Source organism: Triticum urartu, chromosome 2A, assembly GCF_056163025.1.
Source record: "Triticum urartu cultivar PI428250 chromosome 2A, HENAU_Tu73, whole genome shotgun sequence".
Lineage (NCBI taxonomy): Eukaryota > Viridiplantae > Streptophyta > Magnoliopsida > Poales > Poaceae > Triticum > Triticum urartu.
This window is the reverse complement of record NC_141874.1, coordinates 1970872-1996856: the sequence shown is the minus strand read 5'-3', so window position 1 is coordinate 1996856 and position 25985 is coordinate 1970872. Positions and strand designations below refer to the sequence as shown.

Genomic DNA, 25985 nt, shown 5'->3' with positions numbered 1-25985 from the left:
GGCACCCCGTTGACTTCAATCCAACATTTTTCTCTTTTTATACAATATATTTTTACCACATTCTTTGTATGCTTTATTGTTTTTAAAATATAAACTGAGATCATTCTTTAAAAAAATCGTAATAGTTTTAGTTTTTCAGCATCTATTTATACATTTGTTTTGAACGTGCGGGGCATCACCCACTTTGTATATTTTGCACGCCCATAACCCGTACTTCAGCATTTCTCGTACTCCCTCCGTCCGAAAATACTTGTTATCAAAATTGATAAAAAAGAATGTATCTATAACTAAAATATGTCTAGATAGATCTTCTTTTATTCATTTTGATGACAAGTATTTCCAGACGGAGGAAGTATAGGTGACGCCCCCTTCAGCAACCAGCAACAGGTCCACATTAGAGTGTACACATCTCATTCCATCGGTGAGCTCAACAACTCTTCACGTAAAATGCATGGTAGTTAATACGGAGTACATATGTACGCAGAAGAAATAAAAAAAATACATATGTACTCAGCGGGGCGGATTAATACTAAACCCTTTTTGGCCAAATATAACAATAGTAATAATCCTCACTCTCGCACCTACCTACTCTGCTGCGCTGCCTACTTAACCCGTCCCCTCCCTCCATTCCCTCCAAGAAAAGCCTCAGCTTCCTCTCCAGCTAATATATCTTCCTCCCCATCACAAGTCCTTCGAGAATCTAGCTAGCTAGCTTGCTTGCTTTAGCACTTATTTGCATATCTCGATGGAGTGCGAGAACGGGCACGTTGCCGCCAACTTGTGCGTGGCGCAGCCAGCGCGGGCTGACCCACTGAACTGGGGGAAGGCGGCGGAGGAGCTCTCGGGGAGCCATTTGGATGCGGTCAAGCGCATGGTTGAGGAGAACCGTAGGCCCGTGGTGGCCATGGAGGGCGCCAGCCTGACCGTCGGCATGGTCGCGGCAGTGGCTGCCAGCGCCGTGACCAGGGTGGAGCTCGACGACTCCACCCGCGGCCGCGTCAAGGAGAGCAGCGACTAGGTCATGAACAGCATGACCAACGGCACCGACAGCTACTACGGTGACGCCACCTCCCACCGGACCACCAAGGAGGTCAGCGCTCTCCAGAGGGAGCTCGTCAGGTACAAACTAATCCAGGAAAAGTTTATACTACTATATTTCACTTCTTGATCGTCTCTGTGTATTCTTGTCTGTTACAAGATGCTTTAATGCGGGAGCCTTCGGCACCGGCAAAGACGGCCATGTTTTGCCTGCTGCGGCGACGAGAGCGGCGATGCTCGTCCGTGTCAACACCTTGCTGCAGGGATATTCTGGCGTGCGCTTCGAGATCCTTGAGACAATCGTCACACTTCTCAACACCAACGTGACACCATGCCTACCGCTCCGGGGCAGCCTCACTGCGTCCGGTGACCTCCTGCTCGTCCCGCTTTCCTATATCGCGGGCCTGGTAACCGGCAGCCCAAACTGCATGGCCACAACTCCGGATGGCACCAAGGTTAATGCCGCGGAGGCATTCAAGATCGCCGGCATCCTGTTGTTGTTAACCTTGTCCTCTTTCCTAGTTTCCTAAGACTGTACGTCTTTCTTCTTTGTGTTTCAGTTATAGACACCTAGGAGTTTATCTGTACGTGTTTTGTACGTACATGTTTCTGTATGGCCAGAAGCGTGCTTAGTCCACGTTGCGGCCAAGTCGTGTCTAGCGTTTTCGTAGCACGAGCGAGTCCACGATCTGAAGCCGTGGGATGGTGCGAGCATGTTGGGTCGTGGCGTAGAAGTCGCTCAGTTTGTTTTCCCTGTTGAATAAAAGAAGAGAAACAGAAAAGACGTTGGAATTAAGGCGTCGCAAAACTGTCTCCCGTGTTCGTGTGTGTTTTCTGTTCGTCCTCGAGTTCCTCCTGGGCTCAGATCGAGGCATCCACAGATCGCGTGTGTGTAGATCACGACCTGAAAGCTGTGGTTGAACGCCGAAACCAAACTGTCGTGGGGATGGCGCGGAGCCTGTTGAAGAACAAACAATTGCCAGGTACTTTCTGGGGTGAAGCTGTAGCCACTGCAGTTTTTCTGCTCAACCGTGCACCAACTAAGAGTGTCCCAAATATGACTCCATATGAGGCTCTATACAAGAAGAAACCGGATGTGCATTTTCTGCGCACATTTGAATGTCTTGGACATGTTAAGAAAATTGGTGCACATCTTCCCAAGCTGGCTGATCGCAGTTCGGTCATGATCTTCATTGGTTATGAGCCAAATTCAAAGGCATACAGAATGTTTGATCCAAGGACAAACAAACTGCACATCTCTCGTGAAGTAGTATTTGAAGAAGATGGACAGTGGGATTGGGTTTCAGAGAAGACTGAACCGACACAGCCGAGTAGTGTTACCTTCACAGTTCAGTATGGTGCACATCTGGACATTGGCGTGCCCATGCCATCTCCAATACCTGGGAAATTGCAGGTTGATCACGAGGTGAGAAGTTCTGAAAGTACAGCTGAACCAGAGACCCCGATGACGGCGGTGTAGTCATCCCCAAACTCTGTATCACCACCAACAAATGTTTCAGAACCAACAACGTCAGAAGGACCACAAAGGTACCGGCTGCTCGACGATATTTATGATGAAACTTTCGAGATTGATGGTGATGAATATAGCTTGTGTATGTTGGGAATGGCTGAACCAACCTCGTACCTGGAGGCAAGCAAAGATGCATGCTGGAGGCGTGCAATGCAGGACGAGTTGAGCTCCATCAAAGAAAATAAGACTTGGAAGCTCACGCATCTACCACCAGGTACAAAGCCAATTGGTCTTAAGTGGGTTTTTAAATTGAAGAAGGACTCACATGGCAACGTAGTGAAGCATAAGGCCAGGTTAGTAGCCAAGGGATATGTTCAGAGGCATGGAATTGACTTTGAGGAGGTGTATGCACCTGTTGCTCGTTTGGAAACCATCAGACTTATCATTGCACTTGCAGCTCAGGAGGGTTGGGAAATACATCATATGGATGTAAAGTCAGCATTTTTAAATGGTGAACTTGCTGAGGAAGTGTTTGTGTCACAGCCACCAGGGTTTGAAGTGAATGGAGAGGAAGAAAAAGTTCTGAAATTGAGCAAAGATTTGTATGGTCTGAAGCAAGCTCCAAGGGCATGGAACACAAAGTTGGATCAAACTCTAGTGCAACTAGGTTTTGAAAGATGTCCTCTGGAACACGCCCTATACAAGAAGTGTCATGGCACATCCAAGTTGCTGGTTGGAGTATATGTAGATGATTTAATCATTACTGGAACAAGCACTGAAGAAGTGGCTTCTTTCAAAAAGCAAATGAAAGACAGATTCAGTATGAGTGATCTGGGGTTGCTGTCATATTATCTTGGAAATAGAAGTACGACAAAGTCCAAGGAACATCTTTCTCTGTCAGTCAGGCTATGCTACAAAAATTCTTGAGAAGGCGGGAATGATGGACTGTAACCCAGCACATGTGCCGATGGAACCCAAACTGAAATTGAGGAAAACCAGTACAGCTCCACCAGTAGATGCTACTGAATACCGTAGCATTGTTGGAAGTCTCAGGTACTTAGTTCATACACGACCGGACATTGCTTTCCCTGTCGGTATTGTCAGTAGGTTCATGGAGAAACCAACCAGTGAACACTTGGCTGCTGTCAAGCACATCCTTAAATATGTGAAGGGGTCACTGGATTATGGGTGCTGTTATGAGAGGAAGGAAGGAACAGCATTGCGCCTGTATGGCTATAGTGACAGTGATATGGCTGGGGATGTTGATGATCGAAAAAGCACAAGTGGAGTTATGTTCTATCTTGGCCCTTGTCTGATCACTTGGTTCTCACAGAAACAGAAAGTCGTCGCTGTCTCATCATGTGAAGCTGAATATATGGCGGGCGCATATGCAGCTTGTCAAGGAATATGGTTGGCGAGGCTATTAGCTGATGTGCTCGGGCAGGAGGTTGATCAAGTATTGCTGAAAATTGATAACCAGTCAGCTATAGCTCTCTGCAAAAACCCGGTCTACCATGACAGGAGTAAGCATATTGATATTAAATATCATTTCATCCGCGACATGGTGGAGTCAGGATCCGTGTCCGTGGAGCATGTCCGTAGTGGCGATCAGTTCATACTCACAAAGCCGCTTGGAAGAATAAAATTTCTGGAGATGAGGGAGAGGATTGGCATGAGGGCAATGAAAGGCAAGTGACAAGTTTAAGGAGGTGATTGTTGTTGTTAACCTTGTCCTCTTTCCTAGTTTCCTAAGACTGTACGTCTTTCTTCTTTGTGTTTCAGTTATAGACACCTAGGAGTTTATCTGTACGTGTTTTGTACGTACATGTTTCTGTATGGCCAGAAGCGTGCTTAGTCCACGTTGCGGCCAAGTCGTGTCTAGCGTTTTCGTAGCACGAGCGAGTCCACGATCTGAAGCCGTGGGATGGTGCGAGCATGTTGGGTCGTGGCGTAGAAGTCGCTCAGTTTGTTTTCCCTGTTGAATAAAAGAAGAGAAACAGAAAAGACGCTGGAATTAAGGCGTCGCAAAACTGTCTCCCGTGTTCGTGTGTGTTTTCTGTTCGTCCTCGAGTTCCTCCTGGGCTCAGATCGAGGCATCCACAGATCGCGTGTGTGTAGATCACGACCTGAAAGCTGTCACATCCAACATGGCTTCTTCGAGCTGCAGCCCAAGGAAGGGCTTGCAATGCTGAACAACACGGTGGTGGGCTCAGGGCTTGCATCCATGGTGCTTTTCGAGGCTAACGTCCTTGGTCTCCTTGCCGAGGTCCTGTCAGCCGTCTTCTATGAGGTCATGAACGGCAACCCGGAGTACACCGATCACTTGACCCACAAGCTGAAGCACCACCCTGGACAGATCGAGGCCGCCGCCATCATGGAGCACATTCTTGAAGGGAGCTCCTACATGATGCTCAAGAAGAAGCTCGATGAGCTTGACACACCAATGAAGCCGAAGCAAGATATGTATGCACTCCGCACGTCGCCGCAGTGGCTTGGCCCTCAGATTGAGGTCATCCGTTCTGCCACCAAGTCGATTGAGCGGGAGATCAACTCTGTCAACAACAACCCACTCATCGATGTCTCCCGTGGCAAGGCTATCCATTGTGGAAACATCCAGGGCACACCCATTGGTGTGTCCATAGACAACACCAGGCTTGCCATTGCTGCTATAGGCAAGCTCATGTTTGCATAGTTCTCAGAGCTAGTGAACGACTTCTACAACAATGGTTTGCCTTCCAACCTCTCCGGCGGGCGTAACCTGAGCTTGGACTATGGCTTCAAGGGTGTCGAGATTGCAATGGCCTCATACTGCTCTGAGCTCCAATTCTTGGGTAACCCTGTGACTAACCATGTCCAAAGTGCAGAGCAACACAACCAAGGTGTCAACTCTCTCGGTCTGATCTCCTCCAGAAAGACCGCCGAGGCCATTGAGATATTGAAGCTTATGTCCTCGACATTCTTGGTCGCATTGTGTCAGGCTATAGACCTCCGCCACCTTGAGGAGAATGTCAAGAATGTTGTCAAGAGTTGTGTGAAGATGGTGGCTAGGAAGACACTGGTCACCAACAACAATGATCATCTCCAAAACGCGCGCTTTTGCGAGAAGGACTTGTTGCTCACAGTCGACCGTGAGGCGGTCTTCGCGTATGCAGATGACCCTTGCAGCGCCAACTACCCATCAATGCAGAAGATGCATGCAGTCCTCATGGAGAATGCCTTGGCCAATGGTGAGGCCGAGCGCGATCACTAGTAGAAAACAGGGCTATGGTCCAGGCCGGCTCAGCCCATTAGTCCCGGTTCAGTCTAGAACCGGGACCAATGTGGCCATTGGTCCCAGTTCGTGAGCCCAGGGGGCCGGCCGGGCCACGTGGGCCATTGGTCCCGGTTCGTCTGGACCTTTTGGTCCCGGTTGGTGGGACGAACCGGGACCAATGGGCCTCGCTCCTGGCCCACCACCATTGGTCCCGGTTGGTGGCTTGAACCGGGACCAAAGGCTCCCCTTTAGTCCCGGTTCATGCCACCAACTGGGACCAATGAGGTGCCTATATATACCCCCTCGCGCAAGAGCAGAGCACAGTGCTCTGTTTTTTCTGGCCGACGGGGAGAGGGCTTTGTGGTGCTCTAGCTCACCTCCTATGCACATGAGGTGTTCGATGGAATGCCCGAGCCACACTACTTAAGCTTTCTCCTCTCGAAGCTCGACCTCCAAGCTCCATTTTCCTCGAGATTTGTCTAGATTTAGCGGTCCGCACGCCCTGTTCCCGTCTTCACCGCCGTCGATCACCCGCGCCGATCTCATCACCGACACCACCGTGGTTAGCCTCTTGTTCTTATCTTCTTTCTGAAAGGAAAAATATTCTTACTTGTATGTTTAGATAGATACTTGTATCATTTTCTTACATTTTTTATTGCATCTTATTGTTGGAAATATGCCCTAGAGGCAATAATAAAAGTATTATTATTATATTTCTTTGTTCATGATAATTGTCTTTATTCATGCTATAACTGTATTATCCGGAAATCGTAATACACGTGTGAATATATAGACCATAATATGTCCCTAGTAAGCCTCTAGTTGACTAGCTCGTTGATCAACAGATAGTCATGGTTTCCTGGCTATGGACATTGGATGTCATTGATAATGGGATCACATCATTAGGAGAATGATGTGATGGACAAGACCCAATCCTAAGCATAGCACAAGATCGTGTAGTTCGTTTGCTAGAGCTTTTCCAATGTCAAGTATCTTTTCCTTTGACCATGAGATCGTGTAACTCCCGGATACCGTAGGAGTGCTTTGGGTGTATCAAACGTCACAACGTAACTGGGTGACTATAAAGGTGCACTACAGGTATCTCCGAAAGTGTCTGTTGGGTTGACACGGATCGAGACTGGGATTTGTCACTCCGTATGACGGAGAGGTATCACTGGGCCCACTCGGTAATGCATCATCATAATGAGCTCAAAGTGACCAAGTGTCTGGTCACGGGATCATGCATTACGGTACGAGTAAAGTGACTTGCCGGTAACGAGACTGAACAAGGTATTGGGATACCAACGATCGAGTCTCGGGCAAGTAACATACCGATTGACAAAGGGAATTGTATACGGGGTTGTTTAATCCTCGACATCGTGGTTCATCCGATGAGATCATCGTGGAGTATGTGGGAGCCAACATGGGTATCCAGATCCTGCTGTTGGTTATTGACCGGAGAGTCGTCTCGATCATGTCTGCATGTCTCCCGAACCCGTAGGGTCTACACACTTAAGGTTCGGTGACGCTAGGGTTGTGAAGATATGTATATGCAGTAACCCGAATGTTGTTAGGAGTCCCGGATGAGATCCCGGACGTCACGAGGAGTTCCAGAATGGTCCGGAGGTAAAGAATTATATACAGGAAGTGCTGTTTCGGCCATCGGGACAAGTTTCGGGGTCACCGGTATTGTACCGGGACCACCGGAAGGGTCCCGGGGGTCCACCGGGTGGGGCCACCTATCCCGGAGGGCCCCATGGGCTGAAGTGGGAAGAGACCCAGCCCAAAGTGGGCTGGGGCGCCACTCCCTAAGGGCCCATGCGCCTAGGGTTTAGGGGAAACCCTAAAAGGGGGCGCCCCCTTGCTTGGGGGGCAAGCCCCCCACCCCTTGGCCGCCACCCCCCTAGGAGATCCCATCTCCTAGGGCCGACCACACCCCTTAGGCACCCCTATATATAGTTGAGGAGAGGGAGGACTTCAGACCTCGGCCTTTGGTGCTTCCCTCTCCCCTGTTACATCTCTCCCTCGTAGTACACGGCGAAGCCCTGCTACTGTGACGCCCTGCATCCACCACCACGCCGTCGTGCTGCTGGATCTTCATCAACCTCTCCTCCCCCCTTGCTGGATCAAGAAAGGAGGAGATGTCATCCGCTCCGTACGTGTGTTGAACGCGGAGGTGCCGTCCGTTCGGTGCTTGGTCATCGGTGATTTGGATCACGTCGGGTTCGACTACATCAACCCCGTTCTTTGAACGCTTCCGCTCGGGATCTACAAAGGTACGTAGATGCATCCGATCACTCGTTGCTAGATGAACTCACAGATGGATCTTGGTGAAACCGTAGGAAATTTTTTGTTTTCTACAACGTTCCCCAACACTTATATAGTGCGATGGTTTTGGTATCCGCCCCCGTCGGCCCTCGTCCTGTCTATGATTCGGATTTGGTATGTATATTATCTTTATAACTATTGGTTCATTTATTGTTTATGAAAATTATGCCGACCAACGTGAGTAGATTTTATTTATCTAGGATGTATGTGAATCGGAAATGCCAACCGACCCTATTGTCGAGAGGTTAAATTTAGTTGAAGAAGAAAACAATTTGTTGAAGGAAAAAATAAAAAAATTGAGGAGGAGAAGATGATATTGGAGTTGCATGTTGCGGATGTCGTCGATGATCACAAGATCAAGATGGATGCAATGCGCTTGAAGATTAGAAAGATTAGAAAATATGCCATTCATACCGAGGCTTGGTATCATTATGTCGTTGAATCAATTGTTACCTTGGTTGCGATTATGATCGCATTTGTTTTCGCATTGAAATGTTTTACATAGTTTCAATGTGTGGTTTAATTAATTAGATGCTCTGGAGAGCTATATGTTGTTAGATGAGAACTATGTATGCACTTTGGTTTTAATGTGATGATGAACTTCTATTAATTTGGACACTTAATTATATATAATGCACGCAGATGAACCGGCAATGGATGTACGGTGACAGACACACCCGCGAGTACATTAAGGGCGTGCATGAGTTTCTCGATGCGGCTGAGGCAAACAAGCATAATGGTTTTATGTGTTGTCCATGCACTGAATGTGGGAATACGAGGTCTTACTCTAACCGGAAAATCCTTCACTCCCACCTGCTTTACAAGGGTTTCATGCCACACTATAATGTTTGGACGAGGCACGGAGAAATAGGGGTTATGATGGAAGACGGCGAAGAAGAAGAGTACGATGACAACTATGTGCTCCCTGAATACGGTGATGCTGCAACAGGGGGAGCTGGTGAAGATCAAGAGGAACCAGACGATGTGCCCAATGATGCTGCCACGGGTGAAGCTGCTGAAGATCAAGAGGAACCAGACGATGTGCCCGATGATGATGATCTCCGCCGGGTCATTGTCGATGCAAGGATGCAATGCATTAGTCAAAAGGAGAAGCTGAAGTTCGATCGCATGTTAGAGGATCACAAAAAAGGGTTATACCCCAATTGCGAAGATGGCAACACAAAGCTCGGTACCGTACTGGAATTGCTGCAGTGGAAGGCAGAGAATGTTGTACATACGCAAATATTGAAGAAGAAGCTTCCAAAGGATAACGAATTGCCCGATAGTACATACGCAACAAAGAAGGTCGTATGCCCTCTAGGATTGGAGGTGGAGAAGATACATGCATGCCCTAATGACTGCATCCTCTACCGCAGTGCATACAAGGATCTGAACGCATGCCCGGTATGCGGTGCATTGCGGTATAAGATCAGACGAGATGACTCTGGTGATGTTGACGGCGAGGCCCCCAGGAAAAGGGTTCCTGCGAAGGTGATGTGGTATGCTCCTATAATACCACGGTTGAAACGTCTGTTCAAAAACGAAGAGCATGCCAAGTTGATGCGATGGCACGGTGAGAACCGAAAGAAAGATGGGAAGTTGAGAGCACCCGCTGACGGGTCGCAGTGGAGAAAAATCGAGAGAAAGTACTGGGATGAGTTTGCAAAGGACCCAAGGAATGTATGGTTTGCTTTAAGCACGGATGGCATTAATCCTTTCGGGGAGCAGAGCAGCAATCACAGCACCTGGCCCATGACTCTATGTATGTATAACCTTCCTCCTTGGATGTGCATGAAGCGGAAGTTCATTATGATGCCAGTTCTCATCCAAGGCCCTAAGCAACCCGGCAACGAAATTGATGTGTACCTAAGGCCATTAGTTGAAGAACTTTTACAGCTGTGGGATGGAAACGGTGTACGTACATGGGATGAGCACAGACAGGAGGAATTTAACCTTAAGGCGTTGCTGTTCGTGACCATCAATGATTGGCCCGCTCTCAGTAACCTTTCAGGACAGACAAACAAAGGATACCACACATGCACGCACTGTTTAGATGACACTGAAAGTATATACCTGGACAAATGCAGGAAGAATGTGTACCTGGGCCATCGTCGATTTCTTCTGACCAACCATCAATGTCGAAAGAAAGGCAAGCATTTCAAAGGCGAGGCAGATCACCGGAAGAAGCCCGCCATGCGCACTGGTGATCACGTGCTTGCTATGGTCAATGATTTACACTACGTAATCTTTGGAAAGGGTCCCGGTGGACTAGCTGTTCCGAATGACGCTGAGGGACACGCACCCATGTGGAAGAAGAAATCTATATTTTGGGACCTACCCTACTGGAAAGACCTAGAGGTCCGCTCCTCAATCGACGTGATGCACGTGATGAAGAACCTTTGCGTGAACCTGCTAGGCTTCTTGGGCGTGTATGGGAAGACAAAAGATACACCTGAGGCACGGGAGGACCTGCAACGTTTGCACGAAAAAGACGGCATGCCTCCGAAGCAGTATAAAGGTCCTGCCAGCTACGCTCTTACGAAAGAAGAGAAAGAAATCTTCTTTGAATGCCTGCTCAGTATGAAGGTCACGACTGGCTTCTCGTCGAATATAAAGGGAATAATAAATATGCCAGAGAAAAAGTTTCAGAACCTAAAGTCTCATGACTGCCACGTGATTATGACGCAACTGCTTCCGGTTGCATTGAGGGGGCTTCTACCGGAAAACGTCCGATTAGCCATTGTGAAGCTATGTGCATTCCTCAATGCAATCTCTCAGAAGGTGATCGATCCAGAAATCGTACCGAGACTAAGGAGTGATGTGGCACAATGTCTTGTCAGTTTCGAGCTGGTGTTCCCACCATCCTTCTTCAATATCATGACGCACGTCCTAGTTCATCTAGTCGACGAGATTGTCATCCTGGGGCCCGTATTTCTACACAATATGTTCCCCTTTGAGAGGTTCATGGGAGTCCTAAAGAAATATGTCCGTAACCGCGCTAGGCTAGAAGGAAGCATCTCCATGGGCCATCAAACAGAGGATGTTATCGGGTTTTGTGTTGACTTCATTCCTGGCCTTAACAAGATAGGTCTCCCTAAATCGCGGTATGAGGGGAGACTGACTGGAAAAGGCACTCTTGGAAGAGACTCAATAATATGCAGGGACGGATATTCTTGGTCTCAAGCACACTACACAGTTCTACAGAACTCTACCTTGGTGACCCCGTATGTCGATGAACACAAGAACAGCCTGCGCTTCAAACACCCGGAGTAATGCGACGACTGGATTACATGTGAACACATCAGGACTTTCAGCAGTTGGTTGGAAACATGTCTCAGAGGTGACAACATTGTTTGTGATGAGTTGTACTTGTTGTCCAGGGGACCATCTTTGACTGTATTGACTTACAAAGGATACGAGATAAATGGGAATACATTTTACACGATCGCCCGAGATCAAAAGAGCACCAACCAAAACAGCGGTGTCCGCTTTGATGCAGCAACCGAGAGCGGAAAGGACACATATTATGGTTACATAGTGGACATATGGGAACTTGACTATGGACCTGATTTTAAGGTCCTTTTGTTTAAGTGCAAATGGGTCAATCTGTTAGGCGGCGGGGTACAGGTAGACCCACAGTACGGAATGACAACAGTGTATCTGAAAAATCTTGGGTACACTGACGAACCGTTCGTCCTAGCCAATGATGTGGCATAGCTTATCTATGTGAAGGACATGTCTACCAAACCGAGAAAAAGAAAAGATAAGGAAGCGAATACATCATATGATGAGCCAAAGCGCCACATAGTTCTTTCAGGAAAAAGGGACATCCTGGGAGTGGACGGCAAGACAGACATGTCTGAAGATTATGAAAAGTTTCATGAAATTCCTCCCTTCAATGTCAAGGCTGACCCAAGCATCCTGATAAACAATGAAGATTATCCATGGTTACGGCGCAATAAGCAAATGACACAAGCGAAGAAAAAGTGAAGACTTTCTCCCGCAACTATTATGATGATACCATGCCAAATTTGTAACAGACGAACATGCTACCATTGTCCGTTTTGTACATGCACATGCTATGTGGGTGAAATTATGATACCATCCCAACTTTCAACTTTTTCAGAGTTCATTTCAAATGCTTTCATGTCTTATGGTTCGAAACTTTGATACTTCGAAAGTGATTTTCCATTTTGTACACGAAGTGCATCAAGTTTTTGTCGTAACCCTCTCTACTTTTTGGAACATGCTATGTGGGTGAAATGATGATACCATGCCAACTTTAAACCTTTTCAGAGTTCATTTTGAAATGCTTTCCAATTTCAGAGTCATTTAGCTCAAAGAATGAATTAATAGCAAACAGAATGAACTACAAAACTTTTATGAAAATATAAACAATCAATTAAAATATTATGTTATGATCAACTAAAATAAAACTATAATATTCTTCAATAGCAAAAAGAATATAATTTTTGTGACCTAAAATCAAACTATAAGTATTTAATTGTAAGTATAAATAAAAAATAAATAGCAAAGAAGAAAAAAATTCTATTTTTATAGTAAAGTTATTCATAAGCTAGTGATTCACACAAATTTTATAAAATTCAAATTTAAACTTTTCAAAATTTTAAAACTAATGGCACTAACAGAAAGTTTATAATTTTTGTGACCTAAAATCAAAAATAAATCACTAAAAAACTATAAGTATTTAGTTGTAAGTATAAATAAAAAATAAATAGAAAAAAAATTCTATTTTTATAGTAAAGTTATTCATAAACTAGTGATTCACACAAATTTTTAAAAATTCAAATTTAAACTATTCAAAATTTAAAACTAATGGCACTAACAGAAAGTTTATAATATTTGTGACCTAAAAGTAAAAATAAATCACTAAAAAACTGTAAGTATTTAGTTTTAAGTAGAAATAAAAAGATAAAAAAACCAAAAAAATGTAGAAATAAAAAAGAAAAAACCAAAAAAATGCCTCCTACTGGGCCTCCACGGCCTGAATACAACTAGAAACCCTACATGGGCCAGGATTCAGGCCCGCAGAAGGCCCAATAGGCCCACAGGCAGTAGCAAGTTTAGGCCCGAAAGCCTGCATTAGAGAGGAGCTCGAATGGGGAGGAACACCAGGGCTTATAAACCAGTGCCGGCGCCCTTCAGCTAGCGATGTGGGACTAAACTTTTGGGCGCGGGGCAGCACAAGGCCATTGGTCCCGGTTGGTGGCACCAACCGGGACTAAAGGGGGCATTGGTCACAGTTCATGGCGCCAACCATGACCATTGCCCCCCTTTAGTCCCGGTTGGTGCCACCAACCGGGACCAATGGCCTTCGCTTCCCGCCCTTTGGGCTGCCGAAAAGAGGCCTTTGGTCTCGGTTGGTGGCACCAACCGGGACTAATGCCCCCCTTTAGTCCCGGTTGCTGCCACGAACCGAGACTAAAGCCTCTGCTATATAAGGCCACACTTTGGAATTTTTCACTCTCATCTTGCAGTTGCCGCCCCTGACGACGCCGACGCCGCCAGGCTGCCCTGACGCCGCCCGCCCCGGCCCGCCCCCATCGTCGCCGTCGCCCGCGCCCCTGCCCCGACGCGCGCCACCCCGGCCCGCCCCCGTCGCCGTCGCCCGCGTCCCTGCCCCAACGCGCACCGCCCCGTCCCGCCCTCGCCGTCGCCCGCTCCGGCCCCTTGCCCGACGCCCGCCGTCGCCGTCGCCCGCGCCCCCTACCCCAAGCGCGCGCCCACTGCCCCGTCGCCATCCTCGCCGCCGACTCCGCGGTCCTCCTGGTCCGGCCGGCGCACTCCCTAGCTAGCATTTTTTTCATATATATGCTTTTTTCATATATATGCTTGTTTTTTATATATATGTATATATGTTCTCTGTGTATATATATATATGTTCATGTATATATGCAAAAGATAGTTTTTTAGAAAAATTAGGATTTTTTTCTGTTCATAGATTTTTTTGGTGAATTAATTATTGTAAATATGAAAATGTTTGTATATTCATATGAACAATGAATTAGAAGAGGGAGAAGAAGAGGGGGTCGAGAGGGGGTCTAGGGTCGCCGAGGGGTCGAGGGTCGTCGAACATGAGAGGAGGAAGAGGATAAAAAAGAAGAGGAATAAGAAAAGAAAAAAGAGGAGAAGAAAGAATAGAGGAGAAGATCTACTCTATTCTTTCTTCTCCTCTTTTTTTTTCTTCTTCTTCCTCTTTTTTTTATCGGGCACGAGGGTCGTCGAGGGTTGCCCAGCGGTAGAGGAAGAAGAGGATAAAAAAGAAGAGGAAGAAAAAAAAGAGAGGGGTCGATGGTCGCCTAGGGGTCGAGGGTCGAGAGGGGGTCTAGGGTCGCCGAGAGGGGAGAGGAAGACGAGGAGAAATAAATAAGAAGAAGAAAAAAGAAGAAAAAGAAGAGGAGAATAAGAAAGGAATAGAGGAGAAGAAGAGAAAAATAGAATATATATTCTATTTTCTCTTTTCTCCTCTATTCCTTTCTTCTTCTCCTATTTTTTCTTCTTTTTTTCTTCGACACGTGGGGGGGGGGTCGAGAACGTCGGACATTCATGAGAGAGGCGAGGAAGAAGGGAAAGAAGAGGGAGAAGAAGAGGAGAGGAAGAAGAGGAAGTCTTCTCCTCTATTCTTTCTTCTCTTCTTTCTTCTTCTTCTTCTTCCTCTTTATTTTATCGGGAACGAGGGTCGTCGAGGGTCGCCGAGCGGTAGAGGAGAAACCCTAAATAGAAAGTATCGTCGGTGTGAGATACATGTACCGTCGGTGTCGGACACTACATCCACATCCCACAAGTCGCGCGGGCTTCGACGCCCACGTCACTTGTGGGATGTGGATGTAGTGTCCGACACCGACGGCCACATGTATCTCACACCCACGATACTTGCTATTTAGGGTTTCCTCTACCAAAAAGAAGAGGAGAAATAAATAAGAGGAAGAAAAAAGAAGAAAAAGAAGAAGAGAAGAAGAAAGGAATAGTGGAGAAGAAGAGAAAATAGAATATATTCCTTTCTTCTTCTCCCCTTTTTTTTCTTCTTTTTTTTCTTCGATCTTCTCCTCTAGCTATTCCTTTCTTCTTCTCCTAGTGTCAAAGTATTGAAGAAATCCATGCCTTCATCATTAGCCGGAAGTAACCAGGGCATGTTGGTACGAAGTTCTGCAAAATTGTTCTGGAATGGAGTCCCGGATAGAATAATCCGCCTTTTCGTACGAATTCAGCAAAGGCCTTCCAAATAGCGATATTCGGAAGGCTCTTTCTGAACTTTGTACCAAAAAGCGAATTATCCTATCTGGGACTCCGTTCCAGAACAACTTTGAAGAGCTTCGTACCATCATGCACATGTTACTTTCGCCTAATGATGAAGACATGGTTTTGTTGAATCCTTTGACACTAGGCAACCTCCCGACCCCTCGGTGATCCTCTCGAACATGAGAGGAAGAAGAGGGTCGTCTAGGGGTCGAGGGTTTCAGGGTCGTCGAGGGTTCGAGGGGTCGAGGATCGCCGAGGGGTCGAGAGAGGTTTCCTAGTGTCAAAGTATTGAAGAAATCCATGCCTTCATCATTAGCCGGAAGTAACCAGGGCATGTTGGTACGGAGTTCTGCAAAGTTGTTCTGGAATGGAGTCCCGGATAGAATAATCCGCCTTTTGGTATGAATTCAGCAAAGGCCATCCAAATAGCGATATTCGGAAGGCTCTTTCTGAATTTTGTACCAAAAAGTGAATTATCCTATCTGGGACTCCGTTCCAGAACAACTTTGAAGAGCTTCGTACCATCATGCACATGTTACTTTCGCCTAATGATGAAGACATGGTTTTGTTGATTCCTTTGACACTAGGCAACCTCCCGACCCCTCGGCGATCCTCTCGAACATGAGAGGAAGAAGAGGGTCGTCTAGGGGTCGAGGGTTTCAGGGTCGTCGAGGGTTCGAGGGGTCGAGGATCGCCGAGGGGTCGAGAGAGGTTTCCTAGTGTCAAAGTATTGAAGAAATCCATGCCTTCATCATTAGCCGGAAGTAACCAGGGCATGTTGGTACAAAGTTCTGCAAAGTTGTTCTGGAATGGAGTCCCGGATAGAATAATCCGCCTTTTGGTACGAATTTAGCAAAGGCCTTCCAAATAGCGATATTCGGAAGGCTCTTTCTGAACTTTGTACCAAAAAGCGAATTATCCTATCTGGGACTCCGTTCCAGAACAACTTTGAAGAGCTTCGTACCATCATGCACATGTTACTTTCGCCTAATGGTGAAGACATGGTTTTGTTGAATCCTTTCACACTAGGCAACCTCCCGACCCCTCGGCGATCCTCTCGAACATGAGAGGAAGAAGAGGATAAAAAAAGAAGAGGAAGAAGAAAAAAAAGAGGAGAAGAAAGAATAGAGGAGTTCTTCTCCTCTATTCTTTCTTCTCCTCTTTTTTTTCTTCTTCTTCCTATTTTTTTTATCGGGAACGAGGGTCGTCGAGGGACATAGATGTAGTGTCGTCGTTGTCGATATATACCCCCTCCCGATAGCTTACTATGATTAGGTAGCTAGTTCTACGTTTGGCACTAATATATCCATCTGTCATGTTTGAATAATAATTGCCATGTTGTAAATATTTGTAGAAACTATGGACACTGCCCTAGACGAAGCAACAAAAGAAGCATTGTTGAGGGACATAATCGCAGAAGGAAGTGATGCCATCTCGTTGTTTCTCAACGAAACCAATGGTCTGGAAGGAGAGGGTGAACAAGCTGGCTACGGTGACCTAATGCCGGTGCAAGAAGAAGAACATGAGGACGGCTCCGGTGACCCAATTCTGGTGCAAGAAGGAGACCGTGATGACGGCTCCGGTCACCGAACCGAGTCCGGCCAGGTATATATATTAGTTAAGCCTATGCTGACTAGCTGATTGATGCATTCATTGTTTTGGTATGTACACATATTAATTAAGTCTTTGTTCTTTTTTCTAGCCCTCCGGATCGAGCACAACTTCGGTAAAGAGACGAGGCCCGAAGAAAAAGTTGAGCTCGGATGAAAAGTTTGAGATCATAGCAATCGCACCCGATGGCCAACCTATTGAACCCCTCCGGACAAAGAGCGCATTTGTTGCTCAGTGCGGGGTTCTGGTTAGGGACAAGATCCCGATAAGCATCCAGCAATGGTTTAAGCCGGCTACAGAAGACCCCGAGGTGTCTTATGTCAATGATATGCAGAAAAATGATCTTTGAACTGAGCTGAAGTCAAATTTCACCCTATCGCCTGAGGATAATCCAGAGAACCCAGTTAAAGAGAAATTAATCAAGTCTTTTGCTCTGAAGAGGATGGCAGAACTATTCAGGAGGTGGAAGAAAGAGCTGAATAAGTTTGTCGAAAATAATGAGACACCAGAATTCAAGGGCAGATATGAGAAGATCAGAGATCACTGGCCCGCATTTGTGTCCCACAAGACATCGGAAAAGAGTCAGAAGATGTCGGCGACAAACAAGCAAAATGCTGCGAAGAAGAAGCTTCACCATCGCACGGGGTCAGGTGGCTACCTCGTAGCCCGGCCTAAGTGGTCCAAGACTGAGAATGATCTGGTTCATAAAGGGATCGAACCAGAGACAATTAACTGGCCAGACCGTTGCCGGACTTGGTTCTTCGGGGCTGGCGGAACCTTGGACCCTGTAACAGGGAAGTGCATTTGGACGAACGATCAAATGCACATACCAGTCAGTAAGCTTAAGCAGTATATCGAAGCAACGCAGGAAGGGACGTTCTTTCCAGACAGAGAGAACGACGAGCTCACAATGGCCCTCGGAAATCCTAAGAACCCTGGACGGACACGAGGCACGCCAGGCCCCGTTCCGTGGAAGGTTGGGTTTCCGAACGCAGGCGGTTACAAATCCCATGAGAGGAGGAAAAAAGTGCAGCAGACCCAAATGCAGGCGCTGCAAGCAAGGGTAGACGCGATAGAGGAACGAGAAGCAAATCGCAGCAAACGTACTGCCGAAGCCTCCCCCGAAGCTACCCGCCATCTCAGCGCAGAAGCAGCGTGGCTTCCACCGAGCTGCTTCAGCCGGAGCATGCCTTGACGGCTCCTGCCAGCTATCCCGTGGATGCTATAACGGAGTCTCAAAATTGCCACCTTATGACGCAATGGATGAATTTGAAGGTCAAGGCGGCTGTTGGCTCTGTTTATCCTACTGAACCCGGCGCAACTTTTCACTGCCGGCCTATTCCAGAAGGATATGCTAGGGTGATGGTGGATGAGATAATGGAGGGATTTAAGGACCTCCAGCTTGACCACCCTACCAGTGAAGGGGAGACTCGGCTGGGGTCTGCTCTGAAGACTCCATGCCTATGGCGGAAGGATCTCATCAACCTTCCGAACTGGACGCCTCCGCCTCCTCCTCCTCCGGCAAGTCAGGGCACTCCGCCTCCACCGCCTCCTCCTCGGGCGAGTGACGATCAGGGCCCTCGGCCGGCTCCTTCTCCGGCGCGTGGTGGCACTCCGCCTCCTTCTCCGCCTGCGCCGACGCGCTCGAGCAGCCAGCCTCCTCCTTCTCCGCCTCGTCAGCAAGGGCGGAAGAGACCTGCCGCCGCTCCAGCTGCTCCGGCGTGTCGTAGTCCTTCTCCTCCGCCTCTTAAGCAAGTAAAGAAGACAACCGCTCCGTCTGCTCGGTCGGCGTCTAGCAGTACAACCAGAGGCAGGAGGACATACAGATTCGGTCCTTCTCTGAAGACTCCAGACAAGTTACCATATGAGAGGATCCTGGAGGAGAACGCCGAGATCGCGCGAGAAGAAGTGAGGAACTTCTTTGAAGGGATGAAAGCAAAGAAACATCCACCTCCGGAGGAGAAGGTGGATCGGGTGAAAGTGAAGCGCACTCTGGCTGCCCTGACAAAACCACCGAAGTCTGATCCGCCGAAAGGAAACTATGACCGCATTATTGGAAAGGAATTTGCCGAAGCGGAGCGGTCGGGAAGTACTGTCAGTGATCAAAGGCTGAAAGAACGACGAGCTGGGAAACAAATTGCCCAGATCGGCGCACAAGCGAAGCAATCATGCCCCCCGCTCAAGGTGCCTAGCCACAACGTCGCTAATGATCCGAGGATGGTGCCCGGTTATAGCAATCTTGCAGATTACCTGCCCGATGAAGTACATTATGAACCCATGGAAATGCAGATACAAAGATACGAGTACGGGAAGCCTCCCGTCAAAGATGAAAGATCTCTATCAACGATGATGCGAAGATTGCATGATTGGTACTTGAAAATCTGCAGAGACTCTGGGGGGAGGAGTACTTTGTATGTGAAAGTTAAAAAAGGAGCATGACCTCGTTGGAATTGATCTGTTGCCTGTTCCATTTGAGGAGTTCTATCAGTTTTTCAATCAATTGGCCCTCGATAAAGCAACTGTCACCTGCTACTGTCTGTAAGTAGTACTACTTCTGTCATTAAGTTTCTCTATATAGCTTAGCTCTTTCATTGCATGTATTTATAATCATCCTCACTATATTATGCAGATTGAAGATCGTCGAATTGAAGAAAAGACAAGTCGGTGATATTGGGTTCATTAACACATATCTCATAGATGCAACTCGGGTTAAATTTCATGCCGCAGAAACCGAGGCCAGCATGCTACAATCATTGATAATAAATCAAAACAAAGATATAATACTCTTTCCTTACAACTTCAAGTGAGTGTTACTGTCTTGTGCGTATTCGGTTTCCCTTATATATTAGTCAAGGTTATAGTAATGTAATTGATGAGTTATGCATGCGTGTGCAGTTTCCACTATATTCTCCTACATATTAAGCTTGAGCAGGGACTAGTAACCGTCTTAGACTCAAGACGAAAAGATCCCAAGGACTATGCAGACATGACTCAAATACTCGAGAAGTAAGTTAAATCGATCATTATCCACCATATCAGCAACTTTGTTCATTTCCTGATATATCAAGTAATTGTTTTCTTTGTCCGGCAGGGTTTGGAGAAAATTCACCAGAAAAGCTCCGGGACTGCCGAAGGAGCTGCAATTTAGACACCCGAAAGTAAGTACTAGCTATAGTAGCATTTTAAGCGCATCTACTAGTCATTCAAGCGCTAGTTTCATCAATACCATTTGGCATTCTTGCTTATCAGTTTGATTAACCTCTATTTCTTGTAAAGTGGTTGTGGCAGGAACAAGGGAATGATTTCTGTGGATACTATGTTTGCGAGTCCATCCGCCACACGACCTGTGAGCGGTGCTACACTGACGAACAATATGAAGTACGTAAATAACAACATTCACAATTTTATTTTATTACCATCATTTGTGTTGAGTTTCATTCATTCATATTTATATGTATTGACCCCCTTCTTTAAATTAGATGTTTCGGAAGCGGGATGAACTCCTAGCACCAGCTCGCATGCGAGCAATTCAAGAGGAATTGGCGGCATTCTTTCTTGACCACGTGATCCCTGAAGACGGAAAATTCTATGTTGACCCTGAGTCCGTATGATTATATTTGTAAGAGATAATTATTGTATATATGTAGCCGGTAGTGTCAGATAGATATACGAGAACTTGTTGTTCGACCAATCTCTCGGAGAAGGAGAGGTGGTCGATATCACTTCTCTCTGTATGCATATATGTTCATGACGATCTTCTGTTTCCTTCGTTTGCTTACTAGCTAGCCAGCGTGTCTAGTCCTCTCTATACGTATGTATAGTACGTAGCGTCGACCAAGCACGGACATAAGAGAGGACACTTCTCTCTATTAATTATAGATAGCTAACACAATATATGAAACACCTAAATTAACCCCCCAAAACCCCCAACCCCCCCTTTCAAAAAAAAACCCCATCCACAGAAATGCTGACGCGTGGATGCCTATTGGTCCCGGTTGGTGCCACCAACCGGGACCAAAGGGTCTCCTGCCTGGACTCTGCGCACTGCCCACGTGGAGGCCCATCAGTCCCGGTTCTGGATTGAACCGGGACTAAAGGATCGGGGCATTAGTACAAACACTTTAGTCCCGGTTCAGGAACCGGGACTAAAGGCCCTTACGAACCGGGACTATAGGCCCTTTTTCTACCAGTGGATGTGGAGACATCAGTGTTGCTAAACTTGCCATGTTCGAGCAAGAGCTCCGTGCAGTGCTGCCAAAGGAGGTCGAGGCTGCTTGGAGTGCCGTGGAGAACGGTACTGCCGCACAGCCGAATCATATCATTGAATGCCGAACATACCCGCTCTACCGGTTCGTGCGCAAGGAGCTTGGGACAGAGTACTTGAACGGGGAGAAGACAAGGTCTCCTGGTGAAGAGGTGGACAAGGTGTTTGTTGCCATGAACAAGGGCAAGCACGTCGACGCACTGATGGAGTGTCTCAAGGAGTGGAACGGTGAGCCCCTTCCTATCCGCTGAAGAACGAGAAGTTGAAGAGAAGATAGTGTGCTTCAGAGTTAAGAAGGCTTCAGATGTTTTTAGTTTATAAGTAATAATGTTGTGTTTTCAGTTGGGTTTCCTTTGAAGTCGATGTTTTGTAATGTTCTCATGGAGTTGATAGGTGGCGAGTACTGATCGGTGGTATCTCCGTAGTGGCTAGTTCCATCAGCACAATGTGATGGCTTTTTTCCGAATTCTTAGTCTTGTATTCAGTTATCCCTATTTAAGTGTTCTATTTACCAATTTCAGTCTGAAATGTAATAAGGCATTTAATACGTTGTTCTCCGACTTAACTTTGCGCTAGGAAAATATTTTAGATAAATAAATATTTTTATTTCTTTGTTGGTGGCCGAACACAGATATTTTCTTTCGGCAGCGGAAAAGTTCATGAAACCAAAATACGAGGTTCACACGTAATTTAAAGGGCATTCAAAATAAGCTTGCAAGACGAAAGGCAAGGAGCACTCACAAAACCATCTAGAGAGTCCATTCGAATATTGTCACGCCCACAAGAGCTGTAACATGTGTGCATACTTGTAGATAACGTGTACTTATTATACAAAACAATGTTATTTCTTATTAAAACTGATTTTGCACTTTATCCCGAAGAAGAAAATAGAGGAAGTATGCTCCCGACATGTCCAAGGTTGGCATGTCTTTTCAGTGTATCCCCAAGTGTGATTCAAAAAGCAAATTTCACTGCCATGCATGCGTGGTCACGGTGTGAACTGCCCGTACGCCGGGTTCCTGTTTCATGAGAAAATTCAAACCCCGCATCCGCATGAACTCGTGAGGCACATGCCGCGTGCAACCATCTCCGTACATAACTAATAATTACCTCGTTGATCCTACCATATCCACCATAAACATGAATACATGAAATCCGGACACCGGCACGTGAGTCGTGACGGGGGAATCCGACCCGAAGGAGGTCGTAGTTGACCGGTCCGTTGCTTGCTATCATGACTTGAATCATCAATATAACTACAAAACTTTGTGTTGTTGGATGGATCTAAAAGGACGGCTGGGATCGATCGGAGTGTGGGCTTGATCCGTGGAAGGTGGGAATGGACCAATGAGAAATCAACGGACCCCACCGTGGGGGGGAGGGCGGGCGATTGATTCATTGATGGATGGATGGATGGATTGATTGTTGAGTGGATCGAGAAACCTCTCCCGACGATTCATCTAAGCGAGCGGAGTCAGATTCATCTCCCTCCCTCTCCCTCTCCCTCCGCCGCCGCCGCCGTTGCCCCCATCCCCACCGCCGACAGCCACCGCCTCCTCTCCTTGAGGCCGCAATTCGAGCAGGCGAGCGGGCGGCCCTCGCAGCGGCTTCGCCCGTTGGTGACCTTGGACGCGGCGAGGCTGCACGACTTCTTCTCTTCTCCTGCGTGGCAGGCCACCTCTCACTGCCTGGGTCCTTGCTCCTCTGACGTGAGGAGAGAGGCCCGGCCGGCTGCTCCTTTCTCCTCCAATGCAATGCAATGCAATGGAGCTCGCCGGCGTCAGCAGGGCCACCAACAGGCAACATCAGCGACTTGCTTGGGCGGCGACGTCCTCCTCCAAGCTCCCCATCCAAATCCCTCCCCGCTCAAGGTAAGGTACCCACATCCCCACCCTTATGCGATTGGATTTCCCTGCCCTTATGCGATCCGTACGCAGAATATCCCCTCCTGCAGTATTTCAACCGTATTACAACCCAAATGTGTATAATCTGTGATGAATACGTAATTAGCTGCTGCATTGTGACACATATATTTAATTGTGTAAGCACATGATCCTGTGCTCCTGTATCTCCATTACTTATTTATTAGTAGTTTTAAATCTGTTGCTCACGCTAACTGTCGTTCATTTATGGAAGGCCAAGAGTGAGTTCTCTCTTCCCATGTCTGCGCCAAGAGACTACACCATGGCAATGCCTGAAGATGGTGTCGGCAACCTTCCGATATACGATCTGGATCCCAAGTCCGCCGGCTTCAAGGAACACTTCAGTTATAGGATGAAAAAAGTACCTTATATGCCTACGGCCTTATCTATGCCGACGGCTGCCGTAGGCATAGATGGAGCTATGCCGACGGCAGCCGTAGGCATAGTAAGGCCGTCGGCATATATCGATCTATGCCTACGGCAGCCGTAGGCATAGTTAGGCCGTCGGCATAGAGGTGGCCCTCGTGGCCCAGGGATAGATGGCGGGCTGACGCCGTCAAATCTATGCCGACGGCCCTGACGGCGGCCATCGGCATAAATATTATCTGTTTTTTTATTAGGAGCTGCCACATGGCAGAGCTATGCCGACGGCAAAGCCGATGGCAAAGCCGATGGCATAGTTTTCCATCTATGCCTACGGCCTTGCCGTGGGCATAGCCTCGCCACATGGCGCCTCTTGGTAGCCCCTGGCCGAGAACTATATCATCTGTTTTTTTTAAATTATTTTTATGTTTCTAAAAGTTATAATTTGAATAATTTAAATCTAACTTATCTAAACTTAAACATACACAAATTATACATCGTTTTCGGGTAGAATTTTCCATAGATTATGAATATACAGTTTGTTTTTGTTTTTGAGTTTGTTAGAAATGTGACCTCATGTACTCTTGCATATAGGTCCTTATAGTTTGTTAAAATCATAAGTAATTGATACTTGGATCGATTTTGACAAATTTTATATGGTTTTTATCAGAACCTTGAAAGGATTATGTTGCTATACTATTTTTCAAATTTGAACAAACTTAAATCATGTTTGCTTCAAATTTACAGAAAATACCCTTTTGTTTTAAGTTTTTTGTATATTTTTCATACCTTGGCCAATCGAGACAAATTTTATATCTACATCCATCAGATTGTTTCAAGGATTGTGGTGGCAGACGCAAACACCCGGCAACCGGCTCCGGAGTGTGATTCCTTCATGGACGGCGATGCCGTTGACACTTGGAGGGGGAAAACGGCCACGTTGGGTCGACACGGAGGAAATCTTATGGTGGGTTTGGCCCAAACCTTGTTCTCAAGTGTTCCTATGGGCTGACCTATCATAACCAGGTGAAAATGTCTGTTGGTCAAATCCCGTCTGACGAAATTCAAAGGCATAGATCTCCGGGTCAACTGGTCCAGGGTTAGGCCGGTTGGGGGCCTTCGGGGGGGGGGATAGCAATGCCACCAGAGCATTGCGCCGGGTCCTCATACATGTCTTAAGGTGTGGTGGCATGTCTGAAGAGGCAATACGCGGCTCTGTGTGAGGTCCCCCCCCTCACAGACGACAATGAAATCGAAGTAATCCCTCTACGGTTTTGGCATTGCATGAATATTTCTGAACACTCGGAGCATGATCAATTCATGAAAATTGTACACAGTGCAGACACATGTGATATAATAGGCATTGCAATTTCTTATATTTTTTAAAGATGCAAGAGTATGTGAAAAAAAACCACTACGGATTGTTCTTCGCGTGTCTACGTGTGTGGCCAGGGGCCTTCGGGGGCTAGCTATGCCACCAAATCTTGCGCTGGATCCTCTTACATGTCTGGAAGTGTGGTGTCAGGTGCAAACACCTGTCATGCGGCTCCACAATGTGACCCCTTCACGGAAGGCGCTGCCGCCGGCACTTGGAGGGAGGAAACGTCCGCGTCGGGTCGACACGAGGGGGATCCGGTGGTGGGTTGGGCCCAGTCAGGGGCCTTCGGGGGTACCAATGCCACCAAAACTTGCATTGTGTCTTAATATATGTATACCAGTGTGATTTAGTGTTGAAATAGCCAACGGAGCAACAGGCAGCACACTTCCTTCACAAAACCGGACACATTCTCTCTCGATAACCAGATACTACCTTGGAGATGGTGTACTTTACAAGTGGCCTCCTGTGAGGCTTCTGCCAAACATGCTCAAACTTTTACCACACCCTACAAGGGCCATATGACTACACCATGCCAGGTTCCGAGGATTTTTGGCATCGTATGATTTCCCGTAGATTTTAACGGCTAGATCTGGCATGCCCCGAGGTACATTCACCCTGCGGTGGTGGGGCCTCCCCCTCCTTTGGTTGCACTAGGCCTACACATAACGCAAAGACATCGTATGTGATTTAACAAAGCACTTCTGGACATCATTTGAGGTGGTCGCCAAGCAGATCTGCAATTTCCCGCATTGAAACCCTACAGATGCAATAAATGTCTCAAATATTGCAGGTGGCCCAGAAAAATGCCATGTCCTGGCACGTGACATGCAATGGCCCCCTTTGAGAGCACGAGAAGTTTCAAGGTCAACGAAGCAACGGGCATCACACCTCCTTCACAAACTAAACACGTTCTCTCTCGATAGCCAGATAATACCTCGGAGATGGAGCAGTTTACAAGCGACCTCCGGACATGCTTCTACGAAACAGGCTCAAACTTTCACCACACTCTACAAGGTCCATGTGACGACACCGTGCCAGGTCCCGAGGATTTCCAGCATCATATGATTTTTGTTTGATTTTAACGGTTGGATCCGGCA

The 25985-nt window shown here is 47.1% G+C and overlaps 1 pseudogene; it reads left to right on the top strand.

The window, feature by feature from the left end:
• Positions 1 to 738: 738 nt before the first annotated feature.
• Positions 739 to 21476, top strand: LOC125537716 (phenylalanine ammonia-lyase-like; annotated as a pseudogene).
• The last annotated feature ends 4509 nt before the right edge of the window (positions 21477 to 25985 follow it).